Raw genomic sequence first — 5892 nt, forward strand, 5'->3', positions numbered from 1 at the left:
CCTCTGATGCTGCTTGGCCTGCTGTGTTCATCCAGCTCTACATCTTGTTATCTCAGGAATGGTATTATCATTGGTCTCAATGCCCAGAATTAAAGAGGAGAGGGGGAAAAAAAAAAGTCTTGCTCCTGCTTTCTATTCATCAATCCCCACGAAAAACATAGGAAACAGTGAGCTCAAATGTGATGCCTCCTGCAGTTGTATAGGTTGTTGACCCACTAAGGATCAAGCATAGATAATGGTTATTGGGTGGTATGAGAAAGTACTTGTGGAAATCCAGCACAGGGAGAGATTTTTGCAACATACATCATGTTATTAGTCAGTTTTTGTTTTTGGAAATGGATTCCTTTTCATTAAAGCTCCCCCATAAGAAAACGATATGAAATAATCAGTCTCTTTAAGAGGCGACATTTACAAGCCACAGCAGTTCCGGGACCTAAAAAGGTGCCAGTTTAAGTACGGTGATGACAGAAACAATTAATTCATATTTTTATTAAACCTTTTATAACCCTTACCAAAAGTGTTTTATAACCAAGGAAACCTGAGGTGTAATCATTAGCCAATGTGGATTTTAGGCCAATCACCAACAAAAATCTCCCACTAATCAGTCCCTGACTTAAAACGTTGACTGCTTCTCCCTCCAGAAACGTCGCCAGACCAGCAAAACATTTCCAGTAATTTATATTTTTACTGCAGGATTACAGTGCCCTCCGTATTTTCTTGTAGTCCCACAAGCAGAATGCCATTAATATCAGTGAGGGAGTAACAAGAACACACTTTTATTTTCTTCACATCAGTGCTGTGGGACTGTTCCACCTTTCCCACCCCAAATGAGATAGAGTCTCGTTTTAGCGTCCCCCCAACCCCGACAGCGCAGCACTCCCTTAGTACTGCATTTACAGTGTTCAACCCAAATAATATACTCAAGTTTCGAGAGTAGGACTTGAACCCACGACCTTCTGAATCCAGAGGGGAGAATATAATTTACTCACTAGCAGATGTTTCTATGAACTGAGACCGGAAGTGTGGATGTATCATTAGCAAATGGTTACAATAATAGATCAATTTCAGATTACAGCTGCTCTTTACAGTTTCACTGGGCCCGAAAAGAAACCGGTAGGAACATAATGTCTGCAGTCTAAATCCTACCAAGTTGAGAGAGGGAGTGAGACAACAAAAAAATATTAAGACTGAAACCAAACGTCCGAAAAGCTCTGGCAGAAAGATACCCTGGAACAAATATCAACAGCCGAGCCCTGCAGGCACAGTCACAGCCGCAATTGGGTGGATTCCCACATACACCTTACAAATGACAATGGCATTCGCCCGTTTGCGAAGCTTGCGGCACTTTTCAGCGTTTGGCGTCCGCATTACCTAATAAGAGAACAAAGCACTCACTGTTACCCCCACCAGATTTTCCTACCTTTGTTTATATAGAGAAAGTCCCAGCACTGTTCAGACTGAGCTGAGATCAATGTCTGACTCTCATAGTCAGCTGACAGTCACACACACACCGTTAGGTAATAAAGTTAACCCTTCGCTCTCTAATACGGAAGTGACTGTAGTCCAGGAAATGAGAAAAACCTCCGGCCAAAACGCCACGACGACAGCCAACACACACCGTAAGCAACCTACTCTCATTCTGCAACAGATGTACTCCCAAAATATAGCAAAACGCTTTGCAACATGTCTCTTAACCCTTTTCTCTCCACAAGGTGAAAATGGAAATAATTACAAAACTGTATGAGTTTATGTCAGAAAGAAAGCTTGGACTTATATAGTGTATTACCAATATCGGATGTCCCAGAGCGCTTTACAGCTAATGATGCACTTTTAAAAGTGTAATATGGGAAATGTGGTGCCTAGTTGCACATAGGAAGATCATATGAACTAGAGGACCAGATAATCTGCTTTTTGTGCTGTAAGTTGAAAGATAATTTAACTGCTGTTCTTCAAAATATGGCCCTGAGGTCTTTTGCATCCATCCAATGTGGGGGGTCTCCACATAATGTCCCTTACAAAAGCTAGAATCTCTAACAGTGTAGTATGCACCAGCAAATAACACATCAAATCTGTCTCTGAATATGCCAGAAGTTGTACAGAAGTTTATAAAATCATGAGGGGCATGGCATAGGGTGGACAGCCAAGGTAGGGGAATCCAAAACTAGAGGGCATAGGTTTAAGGTGAGAGGAAAAGATTTATTAGGGACCTAAGGGGGCAACTTCTTCACATAGAGAGCGGTCCGTGTATGGAACGAGCTGCCAGAGAAGTAGGGAAGCTGGTATAATTACAACATTTGAAAGGCATTTGGATATACATGAATAGGAAGGGTTTAGAGGGATCTGGGCCAAATGCTGGCAAATGGGACTGGATTAATTTAGGATATCTGGTCAGCATGGACGAGTTGGACCAAAGGGTCTGTTTCCATATTGTACATCTCTATGATTCTATAAGTGTTCCATGTAACAAAACCCAGTTTAATGTAGATCAAAGATAACACATATTAAATTCTGCATAGTATAGATGAGAGAATAGACACCTACTATATCAGCTTAATACCAACAAATTTTATATGACAAGAAATGGGGTGTCTAATTTGTCTCAAAAAACAATCAAGCTTAATGTGAATCGGGCATAACATGCATTGCAGGTAGGTTACACCATCATAACTCATACCAAGTCCAAAACATTTTGTAGCAAAAACAGAAATTGCTGGAGAAACTCAGCAGGTCTGGTAGCATCTGTGGGGAGAATACAGAATAAATGCTACAAGACAGCTGATGAAGGGTCACTGAACTCATAACATTAACTCTTTTTGCTCCACATAGATGCTGCCAGGCCTGCCGAGTTTCTCCAGCAATTTCCATTTTTTTTTCAGATGTCCAACATCCACAGTCTTTGTTTTACTTTTTGTAACATAACCACTAAATCTGTGACAATACCAGTATTGTGGTTTATGATCAAAACAGTAAGAGAGATAACAAATGCATTCAAGTTATGTCCTTCATTCCCAAAGAGTTCCAACACAGGAGAGTCCTGGAGGGGTTGGCAACAGTGCCTGAAGCCATGGATCACACTAGTCACTTAGGCTGGGGCTTTTGAATGCAGCTGGGGTCTCCTGACTTATGTGAGTTGATCTGGTATCAGTCAAAATTACTCAACACAACCATTGGGAAGAACAATTCATTTGATTTGATACAGGTATTTCATTTCAAGTCTGTGGTATTTCTCTGAGAGCAGAATTGACTTTGGCACATGCTGAATGAAGTTTGACCCCAGCATCTTCAGGGCAGCATCAAATAAGGAAGAAAACTCAGAAACCAAAAATTTAGCTGAACTCTTTTTGAGTTTTTGAAGAAGTAACAAAGAGGACTGATGAGAGCAGAGCTCTTGATGTGATCTATATGGACTTCAGTAAGACGTTCAACAGGTTCCTCATGGTAGACTAGTTAGCAAGGTTAGATCATGCAGAATATAGGGAGAACTAGCTATTTGGGTGTAGAACTGGCTCGAACTAGAAGACAGAGGGCAGTGGTGGAGGGTTGCTTTTCGGACTGGATGCCTGTGACCAGCGGTATGCTGCAAAGTTCGGTGCTGGGTCCACTGCTTTTTGTCATTTAAATAAATGATTTGGATGTGAATATAGGAAGTATGGTTAGTAAGTTTGCAGATGACACCAAAATTGGAGGTGTAGTGGACAGCAAAGAAGGTTACATCAGAGTACAACGGGATCTTGATCAGATGGACCGATGGGCTGAGGAATGGCAGATGGAATTTAATTTAGATAAATGTGAGGTGCTGCATTTCAGAAAGGCAAATCAGGGCAGGACCTGTACACTTAATGATAAGGTCCTGGGGAGTGTTGCTGAACAAAGAGACCTTGGAGTGCAGGTTCATAGTTCCTTGAAGGTGGAGTCACAGGTAGATAGGGTAGTGAAGAAGACATTTGGTAAGCTTCCCTTGTTGGTCAGTGCATTGAGCATAGGAGTTCAGAGGTCATGTTGTCGCTATACAGGACATTGGTTCAGCCTCTTTTGGAGTATTGCATGCAATTCTGGTCTCCCTCCTATAGGAAGGATGTCGTGAAACATGAAGGGGTTCAGAAAATATTTACGAGGGCATTACCAGGGTTGGAGGGTTTGAGATATAGGGAGAGGCTAGATAGACTAGGACTATTTTCCCTGGAGCGTTGTAGACTGAGGGGTGACCTTATATAGGTTTATAAAATCATGAGGGGTATGGATAGGGTAAATATGCAAGGTCTTTTCCCCAGGGTGGGGAGTCCAAAACTAGAGGACATAGGTTTAAGGCGAGAGAGGAAAGATATAAAAGGGACCTAAGGGGCAACTTTTTCATGCAGACAGTGATGCATACATGGAATGAGCTGCCAGAGGAAGTGATGGAGGCCGGTATGATTACAACATTTAAAAGGCATTTGGATGGATATATGAATAGGAAGGGGTGAGAGGGATATGGTCCAAATGCTGGCAAATGGGACCAGATTTATGCAGGATATCTGGTTGACATGGATGAGTTGGACCAAAGGTTCTGTTTCTGTGCTGTATATCTATATTACTCTATGACTTTGAGTCTGTTTTGTGCTAAACACAAACACTGAGATGTGTGTCCATTAGCACTGAGCACATTGGTCAATCCAACTGTCCACGCTGACCAACTCAGTTCACAACTTAATCTGTCTGTGTTAAAACAACTCAGCAGCATCCACACAGTTTTGAATCACTTCTGTGATTATAGTTTCTCTAAAATATCTTAAACTTCTTGATTCGAACAACTTCAATGTCGAAATTGGGGAAGAATTGGAAATGCCATCTGAGATGAGAAAAAAATGAATCCAACCACAAGAAACTATTTAAATACAATGTCTTCTGTATTTACCTTTTTACAATTTTTATTTATATGGATTATCCTCAGTTGGTACAACTCACATTGCGAGAAATGTGCAAGATCAAAGTTCCTGTTAAGAGTTCACAATTCAAGTTGACCATGAATTGCAGCTCTGAAGCTAGCTTTAATTGACTAACACAAACCTTTGCAAACTATTCTGTACAATCATGTGATGAAGTGATTCTTTCAGAAAAGGTCTTGTAGATTTCACCTAACTTTTTATTTTTCTTTGTACTGCCCTCATGTGGACAGAGGACTTTGTAACTCTTCCCCAACTCACTAGATGAAGAATTTATATATAAAGAAGAAAAACTATTGATTTCTTTAGGCAAAACATAAGTCACTGTTTAGAAGTTGTTGTTATAAGATTCCAGTGGAAGAATGATTAGCATTGTATATTGTATTACTTCAGCCATTATTTTAATACCAGACTTAACTCCTAGTGCAAATACTTAGGAGGCATGGATTTTTTCTAAAGCTAGGGGTCACGCTTTAGAAGTAATGGGTCACCCATTTAAAATAGAGATCAGCATTTTTTTTTTCTCTCTCTCACAGAGGGTTGTGAGCCTTATTAATGCTATTCCTGGAAAGGTAATGGAAGCATAGTCTTTGAATAGTATTAACCAGAGGTGGACACAATTTTTGTAAGATGGAGAGCGAATGGTTAGCATGGGTAGGTGTGAATCTGAGATTACATTCAGATCAACCATGATCTTATTGATTGATTGAGTGGGATTAAGGGGCCAAATGGTCTACTCCCAGTCCTTATCCATATGTCTTAAACTTTTGAAGAAGTAGCAAAGAAGATTGATGAATGTAGAGCAGTGGACATTGTCTATATGAACTTCAGTAAGGTGTTTGACAAGGTTCTGCATGGTAGACCAGTTAGCAAGATTAGATTGCATGGAATTACAGGAAGAACTAGCCATTTAGATATAAAATTGGCTTGAAGGTAGGAGACAGAGTGTGGTGGTGGAGGAGAGAGAGAT

At 40.6% G+C, this 5892-nt stretch overlaps 1 protein-coding gene and 1 long non-coding RNA gene across 4 annotated transcripts in view; one reads left to right on the forward strand and one right to left on the reverse strand.

The window, feature by feature from the left end:
* scrn2 (secernin 2) overlaps positions 1–1551 on the reverse strand; it is a 12057-nt gene extending 10506 nt beyond the window's left edge. For all 3 annotated transcript variants that reach the window (XM_048614820.1, XM_048614817.1, XM_048614819.1), the window contains exon 1: positions 1421–1551. The gene's annotated coding sequence lies outside the window, so the exon portion shown is untranslated. The remainder of the gene's footprint in view (positions 1–1420) is intronic.
* A 14-nt stretch (positions 1552–1565) lies between these two features.
* The window catches only part of LOC125486614, a 121839-nt gene continuing 117512 nt past the window's right edge, over positions 1566–5892 (forward strand). Inside the window, exon 1 of the long non-coding RNA XR_007265257.1 lies at positions 1566–1619. This is a non-coding gene — a long non-coding RNA (uncharacterized LOC125486614). The remainder of the gene's footprint in view (positions 1620–5892) is intronic.

Source organism: Rhincodon typus, chromosome 30, assembly GCF_021869965.1.
Source record: "Rhincodon typus isolate 14 chromosome 30, sRhiTyp1.1, whole genome shotgun sequence".
Taxonomy (NCBI): Eukaryota; Metazoa; Chordata; class Chondrichthyes; order Orectolobiformes; family Rhincodontidae; genus Rhincodon; species Rhincodon typus.